Here is a 25,202-nt window from a genome sequence, read left to right on the forward strand (position 1 = left end):
CTACTCCAGTGTGCAGTGGGCACACTTTACCTTACAATCTCAATGACAACAAGGAAGTCGGAGTCGATCAAACATATCTGCCACTTACTATCACACTAACCTATTCCTAATTGAGCTAGAGGTCTTTATTAGGTGTTGCGGGGATTAGGAGATGGTTTAAGAAGGAAGGAAATGGATATTCAAAAAAGGACAAGTCAGAGATAATAGAGTCTTCAGATTATGTAACTAGAGAAAACCTTGTTATTTACTTTTGCTTCTACACTTTGTTTCCATCCTTAGCCATATATATATTTTTTTCCTTTTTCTTTTCTTTGGCTTTTGACTCCCTTTTATTCTATTTTTGGAGTTTTTATTTTATTTCTATTTTTATTTTTCTTTTATTTGGATGGAAACTTCTTTTCTTTATTTTCTGAAGCCATTAACTAACTTTGTTTACACAAGTTTTTCTCTTCTTCTTTCTTCCTCATTCTATTTTCAAACTTATCTAAATTGGGTAGGTTGAATTTTTTATTTTGTTTTGTTTTGTAACAGGGTAAAGGATTTGTGGTTTATGAAAGGCTAAAGAAAGGCTTAGAGGGGCGACTAGCGGAAAATAATTCATAGGTTTGAATTTCTGGCTATATCGATCCAAAGAGGGCCTAAATTCTCGCTTAGGATATGGCATAGTGATCAAGCAAGTGGGGCGTGTGATTTCTCTATCTGGATTTTACTTCTCCCTTGTGTCATTTCTCAAATGTTTTAAGCTTCATAAAAGGCTTTAGGCTATATTCTCACAAGATTTGTAGAATAAGTACTCTAGCCTAGAGTTTAAACTTCATCGCTAACAATCATAGATACTCATATAATATATTTATAGATAGATGCAAAGATTATTACCTACATATTAACCTAAGTTTCTAAAAATTATTCTAATGCAAAAGCTACATGAGACTTCTAGATTATTAAGAGCATAGAGAAGGAAAACAATACCACTATTCCTAAGTGTATAGCATGAACTTATTTATTTATATTTTTGAATTTTTGAAATTTTAACTAGAAAACAAATGCATATTATACATATCTATATCCTAATAGATGAATTAATTACACGTGTTTCTATGCCCCACCCCCCAAACAAGAAGCATGCTTTGTCCTCAAAGTATTGTAAATAAAGAGGGTAGGAAAAATACCATTGAAACGTGTGAAATTCAGGAACATCTGCAAAACAAAGTTAGAACGTACTAATATAGGAAATAAAAGCTGGACTTAACTCTATAATGAAGTTCTACCCATTATGGGGTTAACAAGAATGAAATTTCTTGGGACATAAGCAGACACTAACTAGAATGAAAACTTACCTTATCTCCCGCATTACTCATCATCTTCCTCATCCTCTTGTTCTATAAAGAAGTGAGGTTCCTTCGCGTCCTGCCATGCCATGATAATTTGCCAGGCTTCCCGCCATTTATCATCTATTATTGCTAACCTATTAAGAGTCACTTGGTTTGACGGGGTGTAGGGTGCAACCTGATGAGGTTGTATCCTCCACCATTGCCAAGTCATTGCACGGAAAGATTGAATAATACTATTTGTGGGTCTTACTGTGTCGACCGTAATCCAATCCGTGAAACGTGTACAAAAAACAGGAAAGAAATATATCATAATACGGGAAATTAGAACAGGCATAAGAAGGAACTTATGCCTCATGCTATGGGATCGAGCTAAACTAGACATCAAGGTTCGGGGAAGGTCATGACACATACATCCCGTGGCTAAAGCAAGGAAGACGCTGCAAGTGGCATCATTCACAGAAGAAAAACGTCATTCCCCTAAAATGTTTAGCATGATCGAAAACATAACAGTTCCTATGTTCATGGACAGGCTACCAAAAGGCGACGTTATATTCCCCTTGGTCCTCGATACAGAAAATGCCTGCGCCATACGACTCATGCAAAAACTCATAAGTGTAGACATACATATTATCTACCCAATAACACCATGGGTCTTGTATTTCAGCGGGCATAGCAAGTCCAAGAACAAATGCTAGCAAGGACCTGGTAATTTCCATTGGTTCATTATCAATGTTGATGGAGAACACTTGTTCTCCATCTGGTATTTCAAAGAAAATGTAGTTATCGTAAAAATAAGATGCCAGTGTTGGAGAATAAAGTGCATCAGGTCTTACCATAAGCGGTTCCCAGCCTCCATATGTGATCGTTGCGAAACCAAGCACCGTAAGTAGTGCTTTGGAACAAATCTTCGAAAGACTGTTCCGGTATCAATGTAGGAGATGTCATCTCAAAATTATGCTCTGAAATAGCTGTGAATGATCCGGGAACACCCCGCAGAAAAACTGGAATTTTTCTTGTCCACGAAAGTCGGTATGAAGAGCGCTCTTGAATGCTGGCGCCTCTGAAGATTTTGAATTCCAGTGTTTGAGTCTGGTCGCGACTCACCTTGGCGCCGAAAAGCGCCTCGACAAAAAATCTGAAAAATTGCAGAAGCTTGAAGTGCGCTCCTCTTGAAAGCCTTGGCGCTTCGGAGGTCTTTGAAACTAGGAAATCGAGACGAAACATTGGAATCGTGGGAGTGAAAGGTGAGTGATGGAGGTTAGGTGTAGTGTGAGTTGTGAGTGTAGAATGTATGAAGTTTATATAGGTTTTAAGTTGCTAAAACGGATCGGGAAGTTGCCAAAAGGTTTTTACGGCAGTTTCTAGAAATACCAAGATTTCCAAACCCGAAAACGGAAACAAGTCATTTTCTTGATTCTAAAACAAACCTAGTATCTTTTAGGTTGAATTTATGATAGAATCTACCTATTTAATCGATATTTCATCCTACCATGATACTTATTCATAGATATGCCTAAACGGCCATAATTTCACCTTGACTCATGAATAAATTCTAAGACGAGGTCATATAAAAAAATCTTTGGAATAGATAACACCACCCCCAAACAATTTGGGAAGGTAGGATCAATATTAAACAACCACGCACAATGAAAATAACCTCATTATATTAAAATTTTCATTCGAAGTACATTTCACTACAAAATTCAAATTACGGAATTAAACTTACATTAAAATAAATAACAATAATGAAACTACAAATAAAAATAGAAACATCAAACGATACTATCCATAACCACTCCGGTACTGGTAGCGGAGGGCACACAGTCCGGAGATGGCTCCTGAGCTCCCGATAGGCCAGCACCATTCGTCTTTCAGCGACGACGCTCGTGCCTCGATGGTGTGTCCTCAGAAGGAGAATCCCCGTGAGGTGGGAATCGTGCAAGCATGTCCGCCCGAACTGGCGCTGAGCTTCTAGCTCGGCCCTCATCTGTTCCCACCGGTCGTCCTCCCGCTGGGATCGGATCTCGAAGTTATGATGGATAGTAGCTTGTCGAGTCCGGAGGTATTCGCAGATAGTGTTGAGTGAACGCATGCCACAATGAATTACGGCCATGCGTTCTGCATCTGACCAACTGATAAGAGCCCAAAACTATAGTTTTAACCCTTTAACAGTCATACTTTTAGACCAATTATGTGAGTAATAATTAAGAGTTAACACTGATTACTTGTTTTTATGCATTTCAGGCTTCAAAGTCCATTATGTGCAGAAATGTGCCACTTTAGCGAGATAAAAGAGCAAAGGTCGATTACTAAGGAGTTCCGTGATTAAAGGCCAAGTTTCAAGAAGACAAAGCCTTTCTAAAAGCCCGGTCAAAAGCTGAAAAGTCGACGCTGGGCGTAAAACAAAGACACAAAGTCGTGAGAACTTCCGAAGGACATATCTTTGGACTCAGACCTCGGAATGGGGCCTACCTTATGTCAAAACGACCGGTTCGGAAAGAGCTTCCCAATGGTCTAAGCCTTGACCCAATCAGAGGAGCAGAAGTGGACAGAAAGTCTGTTGAAGCCAACTGCAGCTGAAGAGGCCTTTCTGGACTGAAAGAATTGGGTTTTGGGCCTGATTCTCTGGCCCAAAACATGGCTCCAAGCCCATGCACGATTTTTGGATCTGAAACTATAAAAACAAAAGCTTAATTCTTTGTTCAGGGTATATTTTTTAGTAGAGGATAGTAGATTTTTAGGTTAGAAAATAAAGATAGCTTAGAATAGAAAGTAGCCATTAAAATAGCTTCTAGATCTAGTTTTATTTAATTGATTTTTCATTAAGTGTAGTTTCAAATCCAATTATTGTATTAGATTAAACCTTGGAATCTTGTTCTTCATTTTGATTAGGTCAATAAAGTAGTATTTCTATCAACTTCGATTTTTGTCATTTCCATTTCTAGATCCAATTTCAATTCCTGTCCTTATTGCATTTTAGTCATTAAATTAGATTTCATTATTGTTTAATTAAGTAAATTTCAATTCTTTATATCATGTTTAGTTTAAATTTAATCGGAAATGATTGCGTAATGATTCTCGGCTAAACCTCCATTAGAGGGGGTTGAGAAGCCTTGATGAAAGCTTGATTCGATTAACGTAGATTCGGCCGTAATTTTCTTTCCACTCTAGAAACGTTTAGTTCACCATGAGAATGGGTTTAATCGTTCACATGCTAGTTATTAATTGGTAGAAATGCCATGTGTAATTAGGGATTAGGAAGAACCAATTGTTCTCGGGCGATTCAATTCGGATTACGACGATTTGTAGTTAATAGGATTAAGTCGAGTTAAGGTGGAATCAATTCCCCTCTAACTCCTTATCATCGAATTAACGTAGCATTCCCTTAGTTATTCACATCGTCGACTAGTTGCATTTCGTGGGTAGTTGCATCGTAGTCTAGTTGCCTTTTTCGTAAATCTCTCATTAGACTTTAAAGTAGAGAGCACTTACACGTGAGAACACAGCATGCGGAAGGACTAGGAGTGGAACGAATCACTCTACTCCACTATATCTCATAGGATTGAGAGTAGAATCTTTGATAAACATAGACCCATAAGATCAAGTTTAGTTTTACTTGCGTTTAGAGTTTCATCGCTTTATTCATTACTAAAAGTAATCTTTTTACGTTTATCAAATGGCGCCGCTGCCATCTTAGTTTCACTTTCGTATTGTTTTCGTAGTGTTAGTACTGTTCTTAAAGTCCCATTTCACCCACCCACCCTTGTTTGATTCATACTGTGGTTGTCCATTTCAGAGTTGAAAAATTCCGGGTCAGAAATTACACTGAGCACGCACGCGCGCCTTCCTTGAGCGCGACCCGCCTTAATTCACTGGACCACGAGCGCGACCCACCCCCATGTGGAGCACGACCCGCCCTTAAACTCTGGAATTCTAAGATACACTGAGCGCGACCCGCGCCCTTAGCAAATTTTTTTCGGATTTCGACAGTTTTGATTCGAACTTTGATCTTTCATATTTTTCAGTGTTCTAACATGTTATATACACTGAACAAGCGTAAACAAGACGCTATTCATAAGCGAAGCAAGGACGCAATCAGGTATTTCTTTCTTCCGCACCTCGCATCTCCTGTTAGAGGTTTATACTAGTATATCGAATTGTTTGGAGTGTTGGCGTGTTTAGCTAAGTTGGTCTTAGCCTTGTATGAGGTTAAGGTGCGGCGAACAAAACACCAAACGTAAATACACAACAACATCAACAATCAAGTCTATCTAGTATACCACCCACTACACCTCTAGCTACTATTTTCAGCACACACCACCGATATAATGGCGGAAGAAAAGAGACTCTCTCTCGACTTCTACAAAGCCTTGGCGATAGCCCCAAATCTTGCATCGTTCTAGCAGACCCAGTGGGGGATTTCCAAATCCCTCCAAATATTTTTAATTTGTTACCCGTTTTTCATGGATTAGACCATGAAAAACCTTATCAGCACATGCGTAGGATTGAACAAGTCCTAACAATATTCCACCATCCTACGGTTGGTACGGAACAAATTAAATTAAGGGTATTCCCTTTCACCTTAGCCGATAAGGCGGCGTCTTGGTTAACTTCCCAAACGTCTAATTCTGTGGACTCGTGGGCTAAACTTGTTTAGCTATTTATGGAACATTTTTACCCACCCCTAAAGACGGATGAGATGCTTTCCAAGATTTATTTCTTTCGACAAAATCCTCATGAATCATTTTCAGAGGCTTGGAATCGTTTCACCGATCTCCTTATAGAGTGTCCACATCATAACTTAGCGAAAGACACGTTAGTTCGTTCCTTTTTGAAAGGACTTCTACACCACCATAAAGAAGTCCTTGACATAATGAATGGGGGTAGTTTCTTAAGCAAAGGAGCCTCGGAGGCTTATAAATTTTTAGAGGACCAAACTAAGCGAAATAACAACTGGGGGGGTAGTGACGATATCCACCGCTCCGCTAGTTCTTCTAATACAGTTAAGGCCGCCGGTATGTTTGAAATTAAACACGATCCTGAGCTAAAAACTCTAATCGAATCACTCACTAAAAAGGTAGAGGCCATTTCGGTTCAACAAAATCCTATCCCCGTCATGAATGTAAATTCAAATCCATGTAGTTTCTGTTGGAGCCCTGAGCATCCCGACTCCCACTGTCCTATAGCCTATGAACATGCTTGTTCCATTAATAGTGAACCTAACGCCCCTTGGAGACAAAATCCCAACTTCGGTTGGAGAAATAACCAAAACGTCACACCTCAAGGGTACAATAATCAATATGTTAGGCCTACGCACAGCTTTAACCAAGCCCCACTACGACAAGGACAGGGTCAGGGGAATTTTAATAATTATAACAACCAAGTGCAACCTCGACAAGGTCAATCACAAAGTCAAGGTAATTATAATAATTATAATGCTAATAGAGGTATCGTTCCGGTAAATAATAACTATCAAATTCCACCCATAAATAATTCATGTGAAATAGTTCCAGTCACACCACCCGTGACTACTACACCCACACAACCGGATCGTCTTGACACCTTCATACAAGTGAGCCAAAAACTTTTCCAAACCATGGCTCAATCTAACCAACAGCTTCTACAATCCGTTAATAATTTAACCAAACAGTTGGCTCAAGATAAAGCCCAACCCAAAGGTGTTTTTCCAGGTAACGAAATACCTAATCCTAAAACAACAAATACAGCCTTTGAGGTAACCGATAATACTAGTAATGAGTATGAAAATGTAGGTGAGCTAAATGCCATCACCATTCTCCGTTCTGGTAGAGTGGTTGATAACAAAGTAACTATGCCTATAGTTACCCCACCAGTAGCCCTTACACCTGCTATATTACTAGATACCGAAATAGAAACTGAAGAGCCTACCACTGTAGAGGTACCAGTTACAACACAACCTAAGAAACAGGAAGCCACGGTTAAACATCCAGGTAATACCATTGCTAAACATAGACAGAAACCACCGTTTCCACAAAAATTAGCCATGTTAACTAGGGATACAAATTACGAGGAGATTAGGGATGTTTTCAAGAATCTAACTATAAACCTTCCCTTCCTCGAAGCTATAAAAAAGCTACCACACCATGCTAAGTTTCTTAAGGAATTGTGTACTACTAGGCGTAAGACCAATATACCAAAAGCGCCTTTTAACGAACAATTCCCAACTCTATCCGAACATAATGGAATTGTTAAGTACAAGGACCCCCGGTCGATCCCTACCGCATACAATGCACCTTAGGAGATTCCTATACGACGACCGCGTTATTAAACTTGGGGGCTAGTGTCAACTTACTCCCGTTTTATTTGTATAGACAAATAGGTCTAGACGAGATGCAACCCACTAAAATGACGTTGCAATTAGCTGATCGGTCTATTAAGTATCCTAAAGGGTGTCGCCGAAAATGTTCCGGTAAAAATTCAGGATTTTTTTACTATCCGGCCGATTTTGTCATCCTCGACCACGAAGTGGTCGTTAACGACTCTGTCCCGATCATCTTAGGGCGTCCTTTTCTGGCAACTGCCAATGCGCTCATTAATTGCCGTGATGGTTCAATGTCCATGTCTTTTGGCCATCTTGCTGTTGAAGTCAATATTTTTAAAACAAAGACACAGTTACCCTATTCGTCAATGGATGGAGAGGTAAGCATGATCGAGAGCGTTGCTCGAGATTATTTCAACAACACGTTCCCTGATAATCATATGCCCAAATTTCTTTCCTTTGGAAGTTCAGACTCCAACATTTCCATCCCTACACTAGTCGATACACATATTACGGATGAGGATGAGATAGATGACTTTATCAAAGATGTAGAGGACTATCATAGTAACGAGGATATGACCAATCTAGATGAGCAATTCGATGAGTTTCTTCGAGAAGGTGATGAATCACCCTATCAAGAACTACTTTTCACAACTTCCACCTCGATTCCCCTACTTCCACCCTTTCAAAGGAATCTCGAGTTTGCACTCAATCCTGTTGTTTCTTCTGTGCTTCATAATTTTTTAAATCCACCTAGTAAACAAATACTACAGAAGGACAAACCATTTGGCACCTTCATTTTCAGAATTGAGGCAGTCCCCTACACACCAATGAATGAGTTTTGTGCTAAAACCACATCCTCATTGTTTTGTGTCGTCTTTCTACAACTTATCCATATCCACCATATTCTCCACAACCATTCACTTTTCCACACTTATTTACTAGAACACCCACTCATTCAAAAATGAAAAATAAGGTGCATGATAGGTTACATAATAGGGTTATCCGACTTCGCTTTCATTTCACTAGGTTGAGTCATAGGAAATCTTGGTGCTTGATTGTGTTTGGATATGTTTTCTGTGATATTTATTTATGGAATGATCCACAATTATTTCGGTGGTTGATATATGATAAACTGCATGTTCATACATACGTCTAGATAAAGTCTCGAGTATCTGACTATAAACGACTCAACTTTTGTGGTTGGTGCATTTTCTTTCATTTCCATATATTGGTGAGTGCACCATTAAGGTAACCGGGCCCTCCCTATGGAGTGTGTGGCTGTAAGTACCGGATCCTAAGTTCATGTTTAAACATAATTCACGTTTTCCACTCTTGCATGTTTTCTCGGATTTTTTTAGTCATGTTTCTCTATGGGGTGAATTATGTCTTTATTGTTTATTGTTTTTACTTTTAAAATTAAAAAAAAAAAAAAAAAAAAAAAAAAAAATAAAATATATATATATATATATATATATATATATATATATATATATATATATATATATATATATATAGAATAAGCATAGTAACCTAGGAAGTCTCGTGAATCGACTTTAAAAGACCAGCTGCTAAAAACAAATTTTCTAAGCCGTTGTAAAAAATTTGTTTGGGGTGGGGTGTTAAATGTTTCTGTACTAAATATTTATGTCCCATTAGAGTTGCTTAGGCCGTTTTTATTGTATTACGATTCGGGTTGACATAATCCATGAATTTAGAGTTCAATTGTTCGCGATAACGACGTTATGCACGCACTTCGAGGCATTTTCCACTATCTTATATGTCATCCACGGTCAGAATAGAGTGTTTTATGGATCATTGGATTGGAAATTCTCTCCTGATCATTTCCATATCTCATTCGCAAAAATCGGACCGGTAACGAAGCGGCAATTTTGATTTGAAGTTTCGCGAAAAATTAGAAAAAAAATCACAAATTTCGATTTTGGGCTTGGGCCCAACCCGCGCCCTTACCTTAACCAACAGTCGCATCTTCTTCTCCATCCGCCATTAACGCCCAAGCTCCAAAAACCTAAAAAAACAAAATCAAAATAAAAAGAAAACGAAAATTACCCCGCCCAAAATCAAAACCCAACCCAAATCGACTCCAAACACCACCGACCACCACTACCACCAAATTACATCACCAAAAATCCACCAAAATAACAAATTTTTTGGTGCTGCCCACCACCTCCACCACCACCACTTTGTTTGCTTCAACCGGTCTATTAAAATCCCACCACCACATCACATTTAAACCCCCACTATATTCCAAACTTTCAATGGCTCAACAACGCCGAATTTTCTTTGGAGCAAGCTTTTTATCGCCCGACCACTTCGCTACCGTTCTCACGGTGTGAGATGATCGATCAAGAGGCTGGAATAGCTTGTGGTACTCGACTGAAGCCTATTACCACGAGGATTTAGTCCGACGGTTCTACGATACGAGGGAGTTGGAAGGGACGAGGATTTTTGTTGTTGTGGCGAAGAGGAGGAAAAAAGTGACGACTGGTTTGTTGGCTGAGATTCTAGGCATTCCGCCTAGAATCCATCTGGATGTCACCCTGCAGGAGTCCAAACATAATGGAGTAGAGCCATTGATGCACGAGACAGTTATTGGAGTGGACTACAATGCAAGATCGCATTGTGTTCGACAGGCTTCCCTTAGGACCAACCCGGTGCGGCTACATTTTCGGTGGATCGGGTCGGAACATCGAGGGGAAGGGAAGGTCGGCGACATCGGCTGAACTGCCTCCACATCTTATGGATACTCTCCGGGAGCGGAAGTATGAGTTCTGCATCTTAGAGTTTTCTTGAGCATGATTAGGGGAGTAGGGAAGTCTGTTGCCCTCTCCCCTGTGTTGGATAACAAAGATCATCTTGAAGTTGAGAGCATTTCAGGCATCGATCGGACATACATCACCCTCCTCCGTAACCCTCGTGATCTATAAGGAGTGTGTCCAACGGGTTTGGAGATTGGCTGAGGATAGAAAGAAGAAGAAGAGGATGGTGGAGCTGATAATGAAGAGCAGGTGGGGAAATCGGGATGCCTCGGAGGATGAGGAGGACTTGGCGTGTTTTGACGCGGATGCCTTGGAGAGGTCTTTGGTCGATGCGAACGCATGGCTGTGATCCATCGAGGCATCGCGTTCGCTCAACACTATCTGTGAAGACCTCCGGACTTCGGCAGCAACAGCGATTCATCATAACCGAGCTCCGTACCCAGAGAGGAGGGCGAGGTGGGAACAGATGAGGCCGAGCTAGAAGCTTCGGTGCCGGTTACGGGGACGAGATCGACACGATTCCCACCTCACGGGGACTCTCCTTCTGAGGATACACCCTCGAGACTCGAGCGCCGTCGCCGAAAGACGAATGGTGCTGGTCCATCAGGAGCTCAGGAGCAGTCTCCGGACCATGTGCCCTCCGCCACCAGTTCCGAAGTAGCTAGGGATAGTATAGTTTGATGTTTTATGTTTTATTTATAGTTTCATTACTGTCATTTATTTTTATGTAAGTTTCTTTCCGTAAGTTGAATTTTGTAGTGAAATGTACTCCGCATGAATTATTTTTAATATAATGGATTATTTTCATTATGCGTGGTTGTTTAATATTGACCCCACCTTCCCAACTTGTTTCGGGGTGGTTTTATCTATTCAAAGATGATTTTTATATAACCCCCGTGTTAGAATTTATTATGGAGTCAAGGTGAAAATATGGCTGTTTAGGCATATATATGAATAAGTATCATGGTAGGATGAAATCTAGATTAAATATAGGTACTGATCTATCATAAAATCAACCTAAAAGATCTTGGGTTTGAATTAGAATCAAGGAAATGAGTTGTTTCCGTTTTCAGTTTGGAAATTTTAGGATTTCAGGAACTGCCGTAATTAATTTTTTGGGCAACTTCCCAATCCATTTTAGCAACTTTAAACCTATATAAACTTGATACAATCTATCCTCACAACTCACACTACACCTAAACTCCATCACTCACCTTTCTCCCCCGATTCCCGTCGCTCATTTTCGAGTTTACGCAACTCCGGCGACTTTTCAGCCCTCTACAGGAGGCACTTTCGGCTCGTATATTTTTCTGAGTTTTTTTGTCGAAGGCCGCTTCAAGCCGAATTTGGCGACCGTTCTCAAACACTGGAAATTTCAATTTCTTGAGCGCGACCGGCGCCCTATTAAGCGCTTTTCATGCGGCTTTCGTGGACCGGGGAAATTTCCAGTTTTTTTTAGCGTAGTATCCGGATCATTCGCAGCTATTCCAAAGCGTAATTTTGAGATGACATCTCCAACATTGATACGGAACAGTCTTCGAAGATTTGTTCCAAAGCACTACTTATGGTGCTTGGTTTTGGCAAAGCGATCACATTCGTTGGTGGGAGCCGCTTATGGTAAGATCGATGCACTTTATTCTCCGACTCTAGCATCTTATTTTTCACGATAACTGCATTTTCTTTGAAAGACCGGATGGAGAACAAGTGTTCTCCATCAACATTGATAATGAACCAATGGAAATTACCGGGTTCTTGCTAGCATTTGTTCTTGGACTTGCTATGCCCGGCTGAAATACAAGACCCATGGTGCTATTGGGTAGACAATATGTATGTCTACACTTTACGAAGTTTTGCATGAGTCGTATGGCGGGCATTTTTCATTATCGAGGACCAAGGGAATATAACGTCGCCTTTGGTAGCTTTGTCCATGAACATAGGAACTGTTATGTTTTGGATCATGCTAAACATTTTAGGGGAATGGCGTTTTTTCTTACGTGAATGATGCCACTTGCAGCGTCTTCCTTGCTCTAGCCACGGGACGTATGTGTCATAACCTTCCCCGAACCTTGATGTCTAGTTTAGCTCGAACCCATAGCATGAGGCATAAGTACCTCCTTATGCCCGTTCTAGTTTCCCGTATTATGCTATGTTTCTTTCCTATTTTTGTACACGCTTCCACGGATTGGATTACGGTCGATTACCGTCCGACCCACCAATAGTATCATTCGATCTTTCCGTAATGACTTGGCAAGGGTGGCGGATACAACCTCATCGAGGTTGCACCCTACACCCCGTCGGACCAAGTGGCTCTTACTAGGTTAGCAATCATAGATGATAAATGGCGGGAAGCCCGGCAAATTATCATGGCATGGCGGGGCATAAAGGAACCTCACTTCTTTATGGAAGAAGAGGATGAGTAAGATGATGAGTAATCGCGGGGAGATAAGGTAAGTTTTCATTCTAGTTAGTGTGCGCTTATGTCCCAAGCAATTTCATTCTTGTTAACCCCATAATGGGTAGAACTTCGTGATAGAGTTGTGTCGGAGTTTTATTTCCTATATTAGTACGCGTTCTAACCTTGTTTTCTGGATGTTCACGAATTTTCAGCGCTTCAATGGTATTTTTCCTACCCTCTTTATTTAATTGCTTTGAGGACAAAGCATGCTTTTGTTTGGGGGCATAGAAACACGCGTGTAATTAAGGCATCTGATAGGATATAGATATGTTTAATATGCATTTGTTTTCTAGTTAAAATTTCAAAAATTCAAAAATATAAATAAATAAGTTATGTTATACACTTAGGAATATTGGTATTGTTTCTTTCTCCATGCTCTTAACAATCTAGAAGTCTCAACGTAGTCATTTGTTGCATCGAAGAATAATTCTTAGAAACTTAGGTTAATATATAGGTAATAATCTTTGCATCTATCTATAAATATATTACATGAGTATCTATGATTGTTAGCGATAAGTTTCTGAAATCTAGGCTAGAGTACTTATTCTACAAATCTGTGAGAATATAGCTAAAAAGCCTTATATGAGCAAAACATTTGAGAAATAACACAAGGGAGAAGTAAAATCCGGATAGAGATATCACACGTCCACTTGCTTGATCACTATGCCATATCCTAAGTGAGAATTTAGGCCCTCTCTGGATCGATATAGCCAGAAATTCAAACCTATGAATTATTTTTCGCTAGTCGCCTCTCTGAGCCTTTCTTTAGCCTTCCATAAACCACAAATCCTTTACCCTGTTACAAAAACAAAACAAAATAAAAAAATTCAACCCACCCAATTTAGAATAAGTCTGAGAATAGAATGAGAAAGAAAGAAGAAGAGAAAAACATGTGTAAACAAAAGTTAGTTAATTGCTTCAGAAAATAAAGAAAAGAAGTTTCCATCCAAGGAAAAGAAAAATAAGAATAGAAATAAAATAAAAACTCCAAAAATAGAATAAAAGGGAGTCAAAAGCCAAAGAAAAAAAAAGAGAAAAGAAAAAGAAAAATATGGCTAAGGATGGAAACAAAGTGTAGAAGTAAAAGTAAATAACAAGGTTTTCTCTAGTTACATAATATGAAGACTCTATTATCTCAGACTTGTCCTTTTTGAATATCCATTTCCTTCCTTCTTAAACCATCTACTAATCCCCGTAACACCTAATAAAAACCTCTAGCTCAATTAGGAATAGGTTAGTGTGATAGTAAGTGGCAGATGTGTTTGATCGACTCGGCTTCCTTGTTGTCATTGAGATTGTAAGGTAAAGTGTGCCCACTAAGCATTAGAGTAGCTTAAACTTGAGTGGAAAAATCAGAGTGTTGTATCTTGACTATTATTGTGAGAACCTACTTAAAAAATTTATTCCAAGTTTGTAAAACGGACTGCTATTGCATTTCATAGTATTACTCATTGTATATATATTTGTTATAGATGATTGATTATTATGCATATATTAGCTTAGGTTTTTTACTTGGTTATTCTTGTTTATAGCTAGTGAGATGCATAGATAGTTTGGAGCATGAATAAGGAAACAATAGTTTTATTTCTTAGTCGTTGTAGTATAGATGAAGTTTGTGAGTACCTTCACTGGAAAACTCTCACGAGTATTTATAACTCGTCCACTAGGGAATTCCTAGTGGTTTAAGGCCTTGTTGCATATGGTCAATGCAATCGCACTCGGCGAAACGAGAAGTAGATAGAACTCCATTTTTGGTCACTTATGTTAATTATGTGAGTAATAATTAAGAGTTAACACTGATTACGTGTTTTTATGCATTTCAGGCTTCAAAGTCCATTATGTGCAGAAATGTGCCACTTTAGCGAGATAAAAGAGCAAAGGTCGGTTACTAAGGAGTTCCGTGATTAAAGTCCAAGTTTCGAGAAGACAAAGCCTTTCTAAAAGCCCGGTCAAAAGCTGAAAAGTCGGCCTTGGGCGTAAAACAAAGACACAAAGTGAGAACTTCCGAAGGACATATCTTTGGACTCAGACCTCGGAATGGGGCCTACCTTATGTCAAAACGACCGGCTCGGAAAGAGCTTTCCAATGGTTTAAGCCTTGACCCAATCAGAGGAGAAAAAGTTGACGGAAAGTCTGTTGCAGCCAACTGCAGCTGGAGAGGCCTTTCTGGACTGAAAGAATTGGGTTTTGGGCCTGATTCTCTGGCCCAAAACATGGCTCCAAGCCCATGCACGATTTTTGGATCAGAAAGTATAAAAAAAAAGCTTAATTCTTTGTTAAGGGTAGATTTTTTAGTAGAGGATAGTAGATTTTTAGGTTAGAAAATAAAAGTAGCTTAGAATAGAAAGTAGCCATTAAAATAGCTTCTAGATCTAGTTTTATTTAATTATTTTTTGATTAAGTGTAGTTTCAAATCCAATTATTGTATTAGATTAAACCTTGGAATCTTGTTCTTCATTTTGATTAGGTCAATAAAGTAGTATTTCTATCAACTTCGATTTTTGTCATTTCCATTTCTAGATCCAATTTTAATTCCTGTCCTTATTGCATTTTAGTCATTAAATTAGATTTCATTATTGTTTAATTAAGTAAATTTCAATTCTTTATATCATGTTTAGTTTAAATTTAATCGGAAATGATTGCGTAATGATTCTCGGCTAAACCTCCATTAGAGGGGGTTGAGAAGCCTTGATGAAAGCTTGATTCGATTAACGTAGATTCGTCGTAATTTCCTTTCCCTCTAGAAAGCGTTTAGTTCACCATGAGAATGGGTTTAATCGTTCACATGCTAGTTATTAATTGGTAGAAATGCCATGTGTAATTAGGGATTAGGAAGAACCAATTGTTCTGCGAAGCAGTTCAATTCGGATTACGACGATTTGTAGTTAGTAGGATTAAGTCGAGTTAAGGTGGAATCAATTCCCCTCTAACTCCTTATCATCGAATCAACGTAGCATTCCCTTAGTTATTCCCATCGTCGACTAGTTGCATTTCGTGGGTAGTTGCATCGTAGTCTAGTTGCCTTTTTCGTAAATCTCTCATTAGACTTTAAAGTAGAGAGTACTTATACGTGAGAACACAGCATGCGGAAGGACTAGGAGTGGAAGGAATCACTCTACTCCACTATATCTCATAGGATTGAGAGTAGAATCTTTGATAAACATAGACCCATAAGATCAAGTTTAGTTTTACTTGCGTTTAGAGTTTCATCGCTTTATTCATTAGTAAAAGTAATCTTTTTACGTTTATCACCAACACCTCTCCAGGGTATCCGCATCAAAATAAGTCAAGTCCTCCTCATCCTCCGAGGCATTCTCATTTCCCCCATCCTCCTCGGCATTCTCATTTCCACCATCCTCCTCATCCTCTACCCTATCCTCAGGCAACCTCCAAACTCGTTGGACACACTCCTTATAGATGCGAGGACTTCGGTGTAGGGTGATGTATGACCTATCGACGCGAGCCGCCTCAACTTCAAAGATGATCTTGGTTATCAACATAGGGAGAGGTGCAACGGACTTCCCTACTCCCCTAATCATGCTAAGCAAAAACTCCAATCTGAGAACTTCGTATTTCTGCTCTGGAGTATCCATAAAATGTGGAGGCAGATTCGGACCGATGTCGTGACCTTCTCCTTCCCTAGGACATTCCGACCAATCCACTGAGCTGCAGCCAACTGGTTGGTTCTTAGGGAGGCCTGGCGAACACAATGCGATCTCGCATTGCAGTTCCCTTCAGTAACTGTCATGTGCATCAACGGCTCTACCCCATTATATTGGGACTCCTGCAAAGTGACATCCAGATGGATTCTAGGCGAAATGCCTAGAATCTCAGCCAACAACCCAGTAGTTACTTCCTTCCTCCTCTTTGCCACCATAACAAAAATTCTAGTCCCCTCCACCTCCTTCGTGTTGTAAAACCGTCGGACTAAGTCTTCGTGGTAAAAGGCTTCAGTCGAGTACCAAAAGCTATTCCAGTCTCTACTGATCATTTCGTCACCGTAAAACGGTGCGAAGTGGTCGCCAGTAAATGCTTGCTCCGGCAAAATTCGATGTTGTTGAGCCATTTTAGTGTTTGGAATGTAGTGGGGGTTTAAATGGGATGTGGTGTTGGAATTTGAATCGACGGACTGAAACAACCTGTGGTGGTGGCGCGGCAGTTCAAAATTTGAAATTTTCGGTGGTTTTTGGTTATTTAATTTGGTTGAGGTGGTGGTGGAAAGCTTTTAGATTAGAACTGTGGGCGTGGGTTAATTTGGTTTTCTTTTTATATATATTTTTTTTTAGGTTTTCAGAGCTTTGGTGGGCGTTAATGGCGGTTTGGAGAAGATGAACGCGACTGTTGGGCAAAGGTAAGGGCGCGGGTGCGCTGTCGGTGGGCGCGGGTTGGGCCCAAGCCCAATTCGAAATTTTGAATTTTTCGATTTTTCACGAAACTTCAAATCACAATTGCCGCTTCGTTACCGGTCCGATTTTTGCGAATAAGATATGGAAATGATCAGGAGAGAATTTCCAATCCAATGATCTATAAAACACTCTATTCCGACCATGGATGACATATAAGATAGTGGAAAACGCCTCGAAGTGCATGCATGACGTACGTTATGCGAAGGACTGAACTCTAAATTCATGATTATGTCAACCCGGATCGAAATACAATTTAACGGCCTAAGCAACTATAATGGGACATAAACATTCTAGGACGGAAACACGAACACCCCACCCCCAAACAAATTTTTTTTACAACGAAGCTTAGAAAATTTGTTTTTAGCAGTGGGTCTTTTAAAGTCAGATTCCCGAGACTTCCTAGATTACTATGTTTATTCATTAATATATATTTATATATTTTTTACTTTTATAATGAAAAACAATAAACAAGAAAGACATAATTCACCCCATAGAGAAACATGACTCAAAATTCCGAGAAAACATGCAAGAGTGGAAAACGTGAATTATGTTAAACGTGGACTTAAGATCCGGTACTTACAGCCACACACTCCGTAGGGAGGGCCCGGTTACCTTAATGGTGCACTCACCAATATATGGAAATGAAAGGAAATGCACCAAACACAAAAGTTAAGTCGTTTATCATCAGATACTCGAGACTTTATCTAGAGATATGTATGAACATGCAGTTTATCATATATCAACAACCGAAATAGTTGTGGATCATTCCATAAATAAATATCACAGAAAACATATCCAAACACAATCAAGCACCAAGATTTCCTATGACGCAACCTAGTGAAATGAAAGCGAAGTCGGATAACCCTATAACGTAACCTAGCATGCGCCTTCTTTTTCATTTTTGAACGAGAGGGTGTTCTAGTGAATAAGTGTGGAAAAGTGAATGGTTGTGGAGAATATGGTGGATATGGATAAAATGTAGAAGGAAAGCATGTAAACAATGAGGATGTGGGTTTAACACAAAACTCATTCATGGTGTGTGTAGGGACTGTTTCAAGTCTAAAAATGAAGGTGTCAAATGCTTTTGTCTTCTGAAGTATTTGTTTACTAAGTGGATTTAAAAAATTATGAAGCACAGAAGAAACAAAAGGATCGAGTGCAAACTCGAGATTCCTTTGAAAGGGTGGAAGGAGGGAAGTCGAGGTGGATGTTGTGGAAAGTAGTTCTTGATAGGGTTAATCATCACCTGCTCTAAGAAACTTATCGAATTGCTCATCTAGATTGGTCATATCCTCGTTACTATGATAGTCCTCTACATCTTTGAGAAAGTCATCTATCTCATCCTCATCCGTAATATGTGTATCTACTAGTGTAGGGATGGAAATGTTGGAGTATGAACTTCCAAAGGAAAGAAATTGGGGCATATGATTATCAGGGAAAGTGTTGTTGAAATAATCTCGAGCAAAGCTCTCGATCATGCTAACCTCTCCATCCATAGACGAATCGGGTGCGTGTGTCTTTGTTTTAAAAACATTGACTTCAACGACAAGATGGCCAAAAGACATGGACATTGAACCATCGCGACAATTAATGAATGCATTGGAAGTTGCCGAGGAAAGGGCGCCCTAAGATGATGGGACAGTGGTTAACGACTACGTATCGAGGATGACAAAATCAGCCGGATAGTAAAAATCCCGAACTTTTACGAACATTTTCGGCGACACCCTTAGGATACTTAATAGACCGATCGGCTAATTGCAACGTCATTTTAGTGGGTTGCATCTCGTCTAGACCTATTTGTCTATACAAATAAAAGCGAGTAAGTTAACACTAGCCCCGTGTCTAATAATAACGGTAGTCGTATAAGAATCTCCTAAGGTGCATTATGCGGTGGGGCGACCGGGGGTCACGGTACTTAACAATTCCATTATGTTCAGGATAGAGTTGGGAATTGTTATGTTAAAAGGCATCTTTTGGTATATTAGTCCCTACGCTAGTAGTACACAACTCCTTAAGAAACTTAGCATGGTGTGGTAGCTTTTTAATAGCCGAGGAAGGGAAGGTTTATAGTTAGATTCTTGAAAAGCGTCCCTAATCTCCTCATAATTAGTATCCCTAGTTAACACGGCTAATTTCTGTGGAAAAATGGTGGTTTCGGTCTATATTTAGGAATGGTATCACCTGGATGTTTAACCGTGGCTTTCTGTTTCTTAGGTTGTGTTATGGCGGGTACCTCTACGGTGATAGGCTCTTGGTTTCTATTTGAGGTATCTAGTAAAATAGCGGTGTAGGGACTCTTGGTGGTAACTAACTATAGGCATAGTTACTTTGTTATCAACCACTCTGCCCGAGCGCAGTGGTGATGGCCTTTAGCTCACCTACATTTTCATATTCATTACTATTATTATCGGTTACCTCAAAGGCTGTATTTGTTGTTTTAGGATTAGGTATTTCGTGACACTGGAAACACACCTTTGGGTTGGGCTTTATCTTGAGCCAACTATTGGGTTAAATTATTAACAATTGTAGAAGTTGTTGGTTAGATTGAGCCATGGTTTGGAAAAGTTTTTGGCTCACTTGTATGAAGGTGTCAAGGCGATCCGGTTGTGTGGGTGTAGTAGTAGCGGGTGGTGTGATTTGGAACTATTTCCGTGAATTATTTATGGGTGGATTTTGATAATTATTATTTAGGAGCGATACCTCTATTAGCATTATAATTATTATAACTACCTTGACCTTGTGCTTGACCTTGTCGAGGTTGCACTTGGTTGTTATAATTATTAAAATTACCCGACCTGTCCTTGTCGTGGTGGAGCTTGGTTAAAAGCGTGCGTTGGCCTAACATATTGATTATTGTACCACGGAGGTGTGGCGTGTTGGTTATTTCTCCAACCGAAGTTGGGATTTTGTCTCCAAAAGTTAGGTTCACTATTAATGGAACAAGCCTGTTCATAGGCTATAAGATATGAAGTCGGGATGCTCGGGGCTCAAACGAAACTACATGGATTTGAATTTACGTTTTATGGCGGGGATAGGCTTTTGTTGAAGCAGAAATGGCCTCTACCTATTTAGTGAGTGATTCGATTAGAGTTTTCATTTCGGGATCATGTTTAATTCCAAACATACCGTGCCTTAACTGTATTAGAAGAACTAAGCGGAGCGGTGGATATCGTCACTACCCCCAGTTGTTATTTCGCTTAGTTTGATCCTCTAAAAATTTATAAGCCTCGGGCTCCTTTGCTTAAGAAAAGTACCCCATTCATTATGTCTAGGACTTCTTTATGGTGGTGTAGAAGTCCTTTGAAAAAGGCACGAACTAACGTGTCTTTCGCTAAGTTATGATGTAGACACTCTATAAGGAGATCGGTGAAGCGATTCCAAGCCTCTCGAAAATGATTCATGAGGATTTTGTCGAAAAGAAATGAATCTTGGAAAGCATCTCATCCGTCTTTAGGGGTGGGTAAAATGTTCCATAAACAATTTGAACAAGTTTAGCCCACGAGTCCATGAGAATTAGGCACTTGGGCAGTTAACCAAGGCGTCGCCTTATAAATTTAAGGTGAAAGGAAATACCCTCGGTTTAATTTGTTCCGCACCAACCGTAGGATGGTGGAATGTTGTTAGGACTTGTTCAATCCTACGCGTAATGCCGATAAGGTTTTTCATGGTCTAATCCATGAAAAGCAGGTAACAAATTAAAATATTTGGGGGATTGGAAATCCCACGTGGTCTGCTAGAACGATGCAAGATTTGGGGCTATCGCTCAAGGCTTTATAAAAGTCGAGAGGAGAGGTCTCTCTCCGTCGGGCATTATGTCGGTGGTGTGTGTGAAATAGTAGCTAGAGGTGTAGTAGGTGGTATACTAGATAGACTTGTTTGTTGGCGTTGTTGTGTAATTACGTTTCGTGTTTTGTTGGCCGGACCTTAATCTCATACAAGGCTAAGACCAATTTTAGCTAAACACATCAACACTCCAAACTATTACGATATACTAGTATAAACCTCTAACAGGGAAGGCGAGGTGTGGAAGAAAGGAATACGATTGCGTCCTTGCTTCGGCTTATGAATAAGCGTCTTGTTTACGCATGTTCGGTGTATATAACAAGTTAGAACACTGAAAAACTTGAAAAATCAAAGTTGAATCAAAACGTAGAAATCGGAAAAATCTAGCTTAGAGGCACGCGATTCGCTCCGTGTAATCATGAAATTACAGTGTTTTAGAGGTCGCTCCCTCATGGGGGCGGCGCTTCGGTGTTAGTCTTTTGGCGGGGCATTTCGGCTTCCGATAACAGGCGCGAGGTGCACTCCACTCCAAGCTTGAAGTCGCTCCGATGCAAATTTTTTAGGAAGTTTTCAATGCTGAAACGGACAACCACAGTATGAATCAAACAAGGGTGGGTGGGTGAAATGGGACTTTAAGAAAAGTACTTACACTACGAAAACAATGCGAAAGTGAAACTAAGATGGTAGCGGCGCCATTTGATAAACGATAAAAATGATTATTTACCTACGAAATGAACGATGAAACTCAAAACGTAAGTAAACTAAAACTATATTATGTGCCTATATTTTATCAAAGATTTCTACTCTCAATCCTATGAGATATAGTGGAGTAGAGTGATTCGTTCCACTCCTAGTCCTTCCATCTTTGTGTTCTCTACATTATAAGTATTCTTAACTCTAAAGTCTAATGAGAGATTTCTGAAGTGGCAACTAGACTACGATACAACTACCCACAAGATGCAACTAGTCGACTATTAGAACAACTATGGGAATACTAAATTGGGTGGAGTGGATTTTGATAATTCTAAGCTCCAAAGAAGAAGAGAAAAACTTGTGTAAATAAAGTTAGTTAATGGCTTCAGAAAATAAATAAAAGAAGTTTCCATCCAAAGAAATGAAAAATAAAAATAGAAATAAAATAAAAACTCCAAAAATAGAATAAAAGGGAGTCAAAAGCCAAAGAAAAGAAAAAGGAAAAAAAAAATATATATATATAGCTAAGGATGGAAACAAAGTGTAGAAGCAAAAGTAAATAACAAGGTTTTCTCTAGTTACATAATCTGAAGACTCTATTATCTCAGACTTGTCCTTTTTTGAATATCCATTTCCTTCCTTCTTAAACCATCTCCTAATCCCCGCAATACCTAATAAAGACCTCTAGCTCAATTAGGAATAGGTTAGTGTGATAGTAAGTGGCAGATGTGTTTGTTCGACTCCGGCTTCCTTGTTGTCATTGAAGATTGTAAGGTAAAGTGTGCCCACTTGCTGACTTCGGAGTAAATAAACTTGAGTGGAAAATCAAAGTGTTGTATCTTGACTATTATTGTGAGTACCTACTTAAGGGCGCTTATCCCGAGTTTCAAAACTTGAACACGCTAGGCATTTCATAGTATTACTCATTGTATATATGTTTATTGTAGATGATTGATTATTATGCATATATTAGCTTAGGTTTCGACTTGATTACTCTATATGCATTGCTAGTGAGAGGAATAGTTAATTTAGAGCATGAGTAAGGAAACAATAGTTTTATTTCTTAGTCGTTGTAGTATAGATGAAGTTTGTGAGTACCTTCACTGGAAAACTCTCATGAGGCTATAACTCGTCCACTAGGGAATTCCTAGTGGTTTAAGGCCTTGTTGCATATGGTCAATGCAATCGCACTCAGCGAAACGAGAGTAGTTAGAACTCCATTTTTGCTCACTTATTCTAATTTCTCATATTTGCTTGAGGACAAGCAAAATGCTGTTTGGGGGTGGTTTGATAAGAGCCCAAAATTGTAGTTTTAACCCTGTAACAGTCATACTTTTAGACCAATTATGTGAGTAATAATTAAGAGTTAACACTGATTACGTGTTTTTATGTATTTCAGGCTTCAAAGTCCATTATGTGCAGAAATGTGCCACTTTAGTGAGATAAAGAAGCAAAGGTCGGTTGCTAAGGAGTTCTGTAATTAAGGGCCAAGATTGAAGAAGACAAAGCCTTTCTAAAGCCCGGTCAAAAGCTGAAAAGTCGACGCCTTGCGCTTATTGACACACAAAGTCGACAGAATTTCGAAGGCGTATCTTTGGACTCGGACCTCGGAATTGGGCCTACCTTATGTCAAAACAACCAGTTCGGAAAGAGCTTTCCAATGGTTGAAGGCTTGACCCAATCAGAGGAGCAAAAGTGGACGAAAAGTCTGTTGAAGTCAACTGCAGCTGAAGAGGCCTTTTGAATTTGAAAAAATTGGGTTTTGGGCACGATTCTCGGCCCAAAACATGGCTCCAAGCCCATGCACGATTTTTGGATCTGAATGTATAAAACCAAAGCTTCACTCTTGGTTAATGGTAGATAGTTAGGTTAGAAAAATAAAGGCTGACTTAGAATAGAAAGTAGCCATTAGAATAGCTTCTAGATCTAGATTTAATTGTTTTTAATTAAGTTTAGTTTCCAATCCAATTCTTGTTTAAGATTAAACTCTTAAATCATTGATTTTCATTGATTAGATAAATAAATTAGTAGATTCTTATTCAATTTGTTTTCCTGTCATTACAATTATAGATCTAGTTTAAATTCTTGTTGGTATCATGTCTTAATTATTAATTAGATTTTAATTATTGTTTAAATTAGATTAGTAAATTTCAATTCTTTATAGTATGTTTAGTTTTAATTTAATCGGAAATGATTGCGTAATGATTCTCGGCTAAACCTCTATTAGAGGAGGGTTGAGAAGCCTTGATGAAAGCTTGATTTGTGTTAGCATAGGATAGTCGTAATTTCTATTCCACTCTAGAAACGATTAGTTCTCCATGAGAATGGGTTTAATCGTTTACATGCTAGTTATGAATTTGTAGAAAGGCCATGTATAATTAGGGATTAGGAAGAACCAATTGTTTCAAGTAGCGATTCAATTCGATTCTGACGATTCGTGGATTAGCAAGTTAAGTTGAGTTAAGGTGGAATCAATTCCCCCTAATTCCTTATCATAGAATCGACGTAGTATTCCCATAGTTGTTCTAATAGTCTACTAGTTGCATCTTGTGGGTAGTTGCATCGTAGTCTAGTTGCCCTTCAGTAAATCTCTCATTAGACTTTAGAGTTAAGAATACTTATCGTAGAGAACACAAAGATGAAGAAGGACTAGGAGTGGAACGAATCACTTTCTACTCCACTATATCTCATAGGATTGAGAGTAGAAATCTTTGATAAAATATAGACACATAATCTAGTTTTAGTTTACTTACGTTTTGAGTTTCATCGTTCATTTCGTAGGTAAACATATCAATTTTATCGTTTATCAAATGGAGCGGTGGATATCGTCACTACCCCCCCAGTTGTTATTTCGCTTAGTTTGATCCTCTAAAAATTTATAAGCCTCCGAGGCTCCTTTGCTTAAGAAACTACCCCCATTCGTTATGTCTAGGACTTCTTTATGGTGGTGTAGAAGTCCTTTGAAAAAGGCACGAACTAACGTGTCTTTCGCTAAGTTATGATGTGGACACTCTATAAGGAAATCGGTGAAACGATTCCAAGCCTCTGAAAATTATTCATGAGGATTTTGTCGAAAGAAATGAATCTTGGAAAGCATCTCATCCGTCTTTAGGGGTGGGTAAAAATGTTCCAATAACAGCTGAACAAGTTTAGCCCATGAGTCCATGAGAATTAGCGCCTTGGGTTAACGCCAAGCCTTTATCGGCTAAGGTGAAAGGAAATACCCTTAGTTTAATTTGTTCCGCACCAACCGTAGGGATGGTGGAATGTTGTTAGGACTTGTTCAATCTACGCGATGTTGATAAGGTTTTTCATGGTCTAATCCATGAAAAACAGGTAACAAATTAAAAATATTTGGGGGGATTCGGAAATCCCCCACAGGGTCTACTAGAACGATGCAGATTTGGGGCTATCGCTCAAGGCTTTATAAAAGTCCGAGAGAGGAGTCTCTCCTTC

The 25,202-nt window shown here is 39.2% G+C and overlaps 1 non-coding gene and 1 pseudogene across 1 annotated transcript; one reads left to right on the forward strand and one right to left on the reverse strand.

Moving 5' to 3' along the window:
- Positions 1–6,030: 6,030 nt before the first annotated feature.
- LOC147497305 (small nucleolar RNA R71) lies at positions 6,031–6,134 on the reverse strand. Its single transcript, XR_015197206.1, has one exon. It is a non-coding gene; the product is annotated as a small nucleolar RNA R71 (small nucleolar RNA).
- Positions 6,135–24,739: 18,605 nt separating this feature from the next.
- Positions 24,740–24,833, forward strand: LOC147497306 (small nucleolar RNA R71; annotated as a pseudogene).
- Positions 24,834–25,202: the final 369 nt, after the last annotated feature.

The sequence above is a fragment of the Coptis chinensis genome, chromosome 5, assembly GCF_015680905.1.
Source record: "Coptis chinensis isolate HL-2020 chromosome 5, ASM1568090v1, whole genome shotgun sequence".
Lineage (NCBI taxonomy): Eukaryota > Viridiplantae > Streptophyta > Magnoliopsida > Ranunculales > Ranunculaceae > Coptis > Coptis chinensis.